Here is an 8,544-nt window from a genome sequence, read left to right as displayed (position 1 = left end):
CCCTCATTTTTCATTTATTTTCATATTTCATGCATATTGGGGAAATTTTCAAACTTATGAAAATTTGGGGATTTTGAAGTTTTCAATATTTTCTTGCAAAATTGATCAATGGGTTTTTGTTATGGGATGATATAAAATTGATCTTTGTGATTTAATTTGATCAATTTGTTGAATTGGAAAATTTTAATTTTCTAGGGCTTGAAACCACCCGAATTGGGGTTTTTTGTTCAATTGAGCATTAATTGATGAAATTGACTTGTTTGATTGATTGATTTGGTCATTATAATATGTTATCTAACTTGTGTAATGATCAATTGATCAATTTGTTGAGATTTGTGAAAGTGGGTTTTCAAAATTTTGGGTTTTTGAGATAAACTCTATGCTCAAACCAATTTTGTGATTTTAAAGTGCAATTGAACTTATTCTCACTGCATTAGAGCATGCATCATGTGTTGATATTGTTCACGCATCATATAGATTGTTATTTTCTATATTTTTGTGCTAACTTGCAATTTGCCCTTGGTTTTTCTTGTTTTTGTCTTTTATCTCTTTTCTATCTTTCCTTTCTACTCTTTAACATCACGGTAAGGAAGACTAGAGCTCATAGGACCTCCACCTCTATTTCTTTTCCTTCCTTTGATAGTGAGAGGTTCCTTAGTGAGAAAAACCAAGAAACCTATGAGAAGCTGAACATTCATAGGAATGTATGGGCTGAGAGGAAGGTTGTGTTAGATGAGTTAGATGGTAAGATTCAAAGAAACTTTGAGCGTAGGGGTTAGCTTCCTTTGTTGGACATTTCTCATCCCCTTTCGGCTACCTTGATCAAAGAGTTCTACTTGAATCTCTCTGTCCACTCCTATGATTCTAACACTCTGGTGAGAAGTTGGATACGGGGTGAAGAGTACACCTTTACTCCTATAACGGTGGCCTTTGCTCTTGGGGTGTCTATGGTCCAACATCCTGTTTATCCTTATGATGAGTCTCCACCCCTTGATGACATTATGTCATATCTTACTGGGACTTCTATCCAGTGGGGTTCTAATCCTCAGATCACCTCTCATAAGTTGACTGAGATTCACTATCTTTTCTTTAGGATTTTTTGCCATTCCATTTGGCCTATCTCTCACCTGCATACTATTCCTTTGGAGAGATGTGCATTTTTGTATGCTTTTGTCACAGACGCTTCAATGAGTTTTCCTCATCTTTTCATACGTTCTTTGATTGAGGTTTATAGGAGTAGTTCTACTGTTCATGCTCTTTTCTTTCCTATTTTCATTCATCAGATTTTGTTACATTTAGGATTAGAGCAATTTTCGGCGCCTGAGCCTGTTCATATCTTAGCTCCTATAGGTGCCACCTTTCCTAGGCAGAGGGCTGCTCAGATGTGAGCTAGTTCTAAACACCCTAGAGTAGATTCTTTCTCTTCTGGTGCACCTCCTCCTCCTTCATCTCCTTCTACTTCAGGTGATCCAACTGCAAATGCTTATGTGGATCCGACCACTACTGTTATTCCTCCACCTTCTACTTCAGATGACTCAGACATTCGTCGTATGTTGGAGATTGTCATGACCATTTAGGCGGCTCATGATCAACTTTTGGTGGACATGCTTGATGAACTTCGGACTTTGCGAGCGGATTTGGAGAGTTTTAGACGGTCACCGCCGCCACTTCCTTTTGATGATGAGTGATTGCCCTTTAGCAATTCGTCACAAAAAGGGGGAGTACATATGGATAGGAGATTTTCTTGATAGGGGGAGATTTTTTTTTTTGTTGTGGAGCTGTGAAGCTTTAGATTGTATCTAGGTGCTTCATCATGTATTCTCATGATGTATTTTGTTTTATTTGAGTTGTCTATGATAGGAGGAGATACTGTGATGTGTTTATTTCTGTTTCTTGTTTCACATTGTGCTACATTGATTATTGTTTTATATTTATGAGGTTATTAATGATATATGTCTTGTAGTTTATGTAATGTGAAATCAAGAATTTATTTGGTTTTACTTGTATTTTCCACACATGCGTTAATGTGTTTCTTAAGTGTTACAAGAATATACAGGTTGATTCAGTCATGCTGCTGTCTACACTTGCAACTGATAGATAGTGGTTAGGTTGAATTTGTTGTGTTGGGCAATGTTTTTGTAATGGGCTGTTTTTGTAACTTTGAGCACTTTGTCTAGTTTGTGTTTTGTCACAGATTGCTAAAGGGGGAGTTTGTTGGGTTCTAAGACTTTAGGTTTAAATGTATTAGGACTTCATTTTGTAATGTTGGCAAACCATGATCAAAATGTTTAGTCTTGTTTTAGACTTGCTCAATGTATGTTTTTGGGTAAAGTTGGAATCAAATGTACTGTAGGATTTATTATGTAAATCTGCTTGGCTCGATCGATCGAAAATTAGACTCGATCGATCGAAGCTCGTGTAAATTGTTTTTTTGTAGAATTTTCCAACTCAGCCCAAGCCTGTTTGACGTGTAGGGTTTTATATTTTGCCTTAAGTATAAAAGGAAAAACCCTAGCCACATTTTAAGGTTGCTCTTTATGCAGTGTGTGTGAATCTCCTGTGACATCTAGAGGTGTTTGCCTTCATACACATTTAGGGTTTCCAATTCAGTTGCTATTTTCAAGAGCTTAAAGATACACAAGCGGGAGTGGTTGTACTTGCTGTGAATCCAAGAAAGAAGTAGTCCCTAGACTCAAAGCTGTGACGTGGTCGTGGTAGTAAGTTTCCTACTCGAGGTAATAATAGGATGTTAGTGGTCTAAGTTGCTATTGTGTAAACTTCAATTCTTTCATAGTGGATTTGTTTTACCTTAAGGATAGGTAGGTTAAATCCTCCCCAGGTTTTTGATCGATTTGGTTTTCCTGGTTATCATATTGTTGTGTTATTTATTTTCCACACTTTACAATGATATGATATATTTGTGTTAACCTAGATCTGATAATTTAACTAACTAATCACTTGGCTAATTAACTAGGTTTATCTGGTTGTGTTTGTGTTTTAAGGGGTCTAAAAACGCACATTAAACATAAGAGTTTTTACATCAACTTCTAAATAAACATGTTCAAAGCCAAAAATAAGAAGGTCACTTTGTCTTTAGTCTTTTCTGTTTAGGTTGATCATTGATTTCCTTTGTGCTAGGTACTTTGTCATCCTTGTCCCTTCTTTTAAATTCATAGTTGTCATCATCATGTCTTTCCCGGTTATCTCTGAGAAACTGCTTTCTCATAGCATCCATCTCAATTTCCTTGTCAGCAATCTTTTCCACCAACCAGTTAAAGTATTTTGTAGTCATCTTGTGAAAGTGAACCTTGACAAAAGACTGGTCCATTCGATCAACCATCTCTAAGCCCAATAGCATGTTCCTTATAGAAGTAGGATTTGTGTCCATAGGAGTGAAAGGTCTTCTTCTTTTTCCACTAGACATTCCTTGCTCATATTGGAATTTCCTCAAGAGTCTATCTACCTTGTAGAAAGTTGCCCTCTGCAATCCAACAATAAAGATGTGATCTGATCCTAAAGACCACAGTAGAGGGGGTGGGCACTTCCACTAATAACAATTCCATCGGATTGAGGCATTGGATTTCTTGTTCAAAAATTTCACCCAATCGCTTTCAGTTTGGCACTCAATTTTGATGATAGTCCTACTAAGAAAACTGCTAAGACCATAATTACCAATTGTAGGCCTGGCAATCATATCTAGTCGCTCCATCAGCCATATCTACAAAGTCAAGGGACTCCCAAGGAAGTTTTGAGATTCTCTACCATGAAATACAGAGTCTAGTTCTAGAAGAGTTTTTGCCAAGATCAAAGAAATAGGATTATCACCATCCTTAATTTGACTCACCACACTTATGGCTCGAGCATCCATAAAACCGTGTCTTCTAGACCAAAGCAAAAATTCTCCCATAAATCATAGGGCCAAGCCAAAAAAATTTTGCATATTGTTAGTCACTCCATAAGTGTGTTTGTTAATCAGCCTGGAAACAATTACACAAAGATTCACCATATGTCATTTAACCATACAACTAGTGATGGAAGTAGGAAGACTGAGAACATCATACAAAGACTCCCTATGCCTAGGATCACAAGAAACCGCTACAGATTTTTTGCTTGGATCATAGCCCAAGATAGCAGAAAATTCTTCTATTGTGGAACAGAGTTCAGCAGTTTTAAACTGGAACACATGATCTTCGGGATCCTAGAATTTCACAGTAGCACAAAGGAAATCCCACTTGATTTTGACATTCCTCAGAGCCTTAATTTCCTCTAGTTTGTAGGCTATAAAATTGGTCTTGGCACTAAAATCAAAGCTATGAAACCATCTATTGATATCATGAATTGTTGAATGAGAAATTTTTTGATTGTTAGCCATGGATGACTTTTGCTTGTGATTATTGTGTTTTGCTAACCTTGATGCAGAGATTTGTTGTAGGAGAGATCATTAATATAAGCTACATCAGTTCCTAAATCAAGTTTAAATAAGTTTCAAAGAGTATGTAGTTGAGTAGGAGAGTGTTTCATGATTATAAACGAAGAAAATATTTTTCAAAAAACACGAAAACACGAAACACACATTGGAAAAGCATGAGGAGTCGGCCCACCATGGCACAAGTGTCGTGGCGTGGCCAAGTGCCATTTGGCACTCCTAAAATGCCAAGTGGCACTTAGCCCTGCCATCACTTGTTCAGCAATTTCATGCAATTTTGTGTTTTCAAGCATTTTTTTTTTTAGGACCTTAAAACACTCAAAAAGATTTTTTTTGGTTAAATTGGGGCATTCAGACATGCCTAACTCATTTGTTTTAAAAAATCATCACTTGCATCATTATTTTCAAAAATTGATCAAATCAAGATTTTTTTTTCCAAGCTCCTGAATATATCTCTCAAACTAGGGGCACTCGCCCATGGCTCATTCATTTTCAAAAGAAAAAGGGGAAACCACCATCATCTTTTCAAAAAAGAAGAAGAAGAAGAAGAAGAAGTAGTCATCAAGATTTTCAAAAATCATCTATTCATCTTAAACTAGGGGCATTCGACTTCACCTCATCCATGTAAGTGTATATTCCATTAGAGTTAATCAAGATAAGTTTAAATTGGTACTACAAGATCTCATCAGGTGAATTCTAAACTTGTCTCAATTAAAGTTTCTACATGATCAAGGACAATTCCAAGGACAAAGAGCTAAACATGCAAGTTAATAAAAGATTGTCTAAGGAACATTTCCTTTTGTTTTGCAAGAAAAATTAAAAATATAAATCAAACAACATTGGGACTCTGGGTCCACCTGTGAGAAGACCTCCTCGACCCACCTCTAGAGGAACCGCCTTTAGTATTTCCTTCTTGACTTGTATAGAATCAAGGATCATATTGACGGTTCTCAAGTTCAAGGTTTCTGATCCTGTCCTCCAATGTTCTTCTGGCGGAATTAGCCACTTCCATTCGACTCACTTGAAAAGTTAGCAAAATCAAGTGTTATTTGTCAAGAAAAATCCAAGCAAAAGCCACTTGGAAAGCATCATTGCATACCCAGCTCGCCTCACTGATCATATATCAGGAAAACTGAGTACGAGCCAATACTTACAAACCTCTAATCATTTGCATATTTTCCTCCACAAGATAAACATCAACCTGAATCACAAATCTACAAAGATCAGGAGCCATTCAGTAAGCCAAGAAGAGATAAAGACAAGGAACTAAAAAAATTCAAGAACACGCTGGATCAGGCCAAGGGGCATTTGGTGTGTGCTCTGGCCTATTCAAAGGCATGGAACTATATGTTCCATTAGGATTTATCACTTCATATTTCCATGCTGGAAAATGGGGATAAGTCTCCATGAAAGAACTAGAAGAGCTACCAATATGGTAAGGGGAAGGAATTTCTTCTTCTTCTCCCTCTCCCTCTTCCTCTCCTTCAAAAGATGGAGTCTGAAAATCCAACATGCAAATGTTGTCACCAAGCAAAAATATGGAGAAGGAGTATACAAAATGAGAATTTAACTTCAGAAAGGAAAGAGAGGTATCGATATGCTAGCCAAGCAACCCTGTAGATGAGTTCGAATGAATTCAAAATAAGTCCTGGCTACTCCTACAACAGCAAAGCCAACACAGGCCTAAGAAATCTCTTCATCAATCAAAAAGTTAGCCAACTGGATGGAGGGACAAGGAGGAACTGGAATTGTTGTAGGAGGATACACATGTTGAACTTGAGGCAACACCTAATTACCAAGATACCAATACCTTCCATGCCCACACTCAAACTATACCTGATGGCTATTCAACTCCAAAGCCCACTCACACTCTGCATACTCCTTACATCCAACCCAAGGATTCAAAGACATCTGAAAAATCACAAAAGAACCCACAATGAGAAAATGACCAAACCACCGCTAAGCACCAAAGATCCCACAAAAAAAAAAAGGGAAATGACTCACATCATTAGTAGTCAAGTTGTCAATCACCAAGCACTAAATTTCCAAAGAATGCCTGGAGGGCATTGACAAACAATGTTTGGGCAACCAACGGAGAAATCTAGGAAAATAGTTATTAACATCCTCCTAAATTTCAGGGCTAACTCCAAAGTATTCATACATCCAGACCTAAAAAATAATTTCACAACACCATTACCATACATAGCCAAAATGACTTTCTAAAATTCACACATAACCAAAAATTTCAAACCTCACCTGCCATACAAATGGAGCCCCAGTCATAATTCTTGATTTGCTCAATGTTTCTCAAGCTCCATAAATAACACAAATTCATTGTACTACCTAAATCCGGGCACAAGAAAGTCCCAATGAAAAGAAGCATGAACATGCAGGTACCCTTTGCCATAGTATCACATTTGGTAATGTTCTCACCACGACAAAGGAACATTTTTACTCCTCATTTTGGAAGACATTACACCTAGAAGTTTCTTGACGTGGATTCTCTCACCACCCAACTTCAAGCCAGTGATAATGGAAAAGTTGTAAGGTGTCAACATTACCTCACCAATGCCTAGAAAATGGAAGGTACATGTGGTGTCCCAGAAGCGTTCTGACAAAGCGAGGAGTAGCTGGAAGACCTTGTATTCATGAGTCTCCTAATTTAGTAAAGCTTCAAAGAAAGTACCAAAGCCCGCATCATTGATGATATTCCTGATGGCAGGAGACAATGCTTCCCATACGCTCTTCAACATTTGGAGACTACCTCAACTCTTAAGGCTCTGCAACATAAAAATTTAGCCCATTATTCCATGACCAAAATCACATGTCCAAAAAAATTTCCATGACCAAAATCACATGTCTAAAAATTCCCACAACTAAACAACAAAAAAAACAATGCCCCTACCAAAAATTTTACCGCAATCAAAAAATTTTTCACATGTCCGTACACAACTACCAAATTTTTCCCATAACCATACACAATCAAAAGATTCCCTACATGTCCAAAATAGCCATCAAGAAAAAATTCCTACATGACCAAGATAGCCATCAAAAAAAAAATTCCACATGTCCATGTCCATGGACAAATAAATTCCCACATATCCAAAATCATAACCACAAAATTTTCCATGATCCAACATCATATAACCAACAAAATTTTTCCTTAACCAAAATTTCATGCCCATAAAAATTCTTCCATATCCACGAAAATTTTCCATACCCACAAAAATTTTGACATGTTCATGAAATAAAATTTACACATGCCAACAAAATTTCACACATGTATCATGAATATGTTCATGCAAGCTTACAACACAAAATTTTCACAATGCCAATGCCCCCAAAATCCAAGACAAAATTCATCCAACAGCATCACAAATTGCCAACATTACCAAAAATTCCATAAGCCATCAATATTGTCCAAATTACACCATGACCAAAAATACAACACTTCAAAAAATGCTCCAAAGCCAACATTACAACATGATCAATCATACAATGTCCCAAATTCTAACAATCATACAACAAAATGATAATGTCTCACCATCAAACTTTCAATGAAGCATGAAATAACATTTTTCCAAACAAAGAAACCAAAGAAAAACTCACCTTGATGTCCATATGAGAATATGGAGCATGGGTCTTGGGGACTTGAAGGAGCCCCTCCTCATCATTCCAATCAAATGTTGGATCATATTTCTTGCCATGAAAAGTAAGAAAATAAGATCCATTGGAAGAAGAAGACATGTTGGTGCAAAGAAAAGATGGATTTGAAAATGGGTTTCACCAAAAATGGGTGTGTGGCAAAAGTGCTCAAGAACACAAGGATCTAAAGAAATATTGAGGGAGATGAGTGAAGAAAGGTTGAGAAGCTTAGAAAAGTTTTTTTTTTCGGAGAAGAAATGGTGAGGTGAAGAAGAAAAATCAAGATGAAGATGAGGTGAATAGTGTTAATGGTGGAAGAAAAGATTATGGAGGAAGAGAAAGCAAAGAGAGAGAGAGAGAGAGAGAGAGAGAAGGAAAGTGGGGGGTCAAAATTCGGTCCCCACACTTAAACTCAGCAAGTTGCTGAGTCAAATCAGTCAAAAAGAGAGAGAGAGAGAGAGAGAGAGAATATT

The 8,544-nt window shown here is 37.1% G+C and overlaps 1 long non-coding RNA gene across 1 annotated transcript; it reads right to left on the bottom strand.

Annotated features, from left to right (window-relative positions):
- Positions 1-5,185: 5,185 nt before the first annotated feature.
- On the bottom strand, positions 5,186-8,314 carry LOC115957088. Its single transcript, XR_004084320.1, has 4 exons — positions 8,036-8,314; positions 6,683-7,206; positions 6,431-6,595; positions 5,186-6,337 (listed from the first exon to the last, which is right to left on the bottom strand). It is a non-coding gene; the product is annotated as an uncharacterized LOC115957088 (long non-coding RNA).
- Between the last annotated feature and the right edge of the window lie 230 nt (positions 8,315-8,544).

The sequence above is a fragment of the Quercus lobata genome, chromosome 2 (genome assembly GCF_001633185.2).
Source record: "Quercus lobata isolate SW786 chromosome 2, ValleyOak3.0 Primary Assembly, whole genome shotgun sequence".
Classification (NCBI taxonomy): Eukaryota; Viridiplantae; Streptophyta; class Magnoliopsida; order Fagales; family Fagaceae; genus Quercus; species Quercus lobata.
The sequence above is the reverse complement of the archived record's forward strand: the minus strand, read 5'-3'. Positions and strand labels throughout refer to the sequence as shown.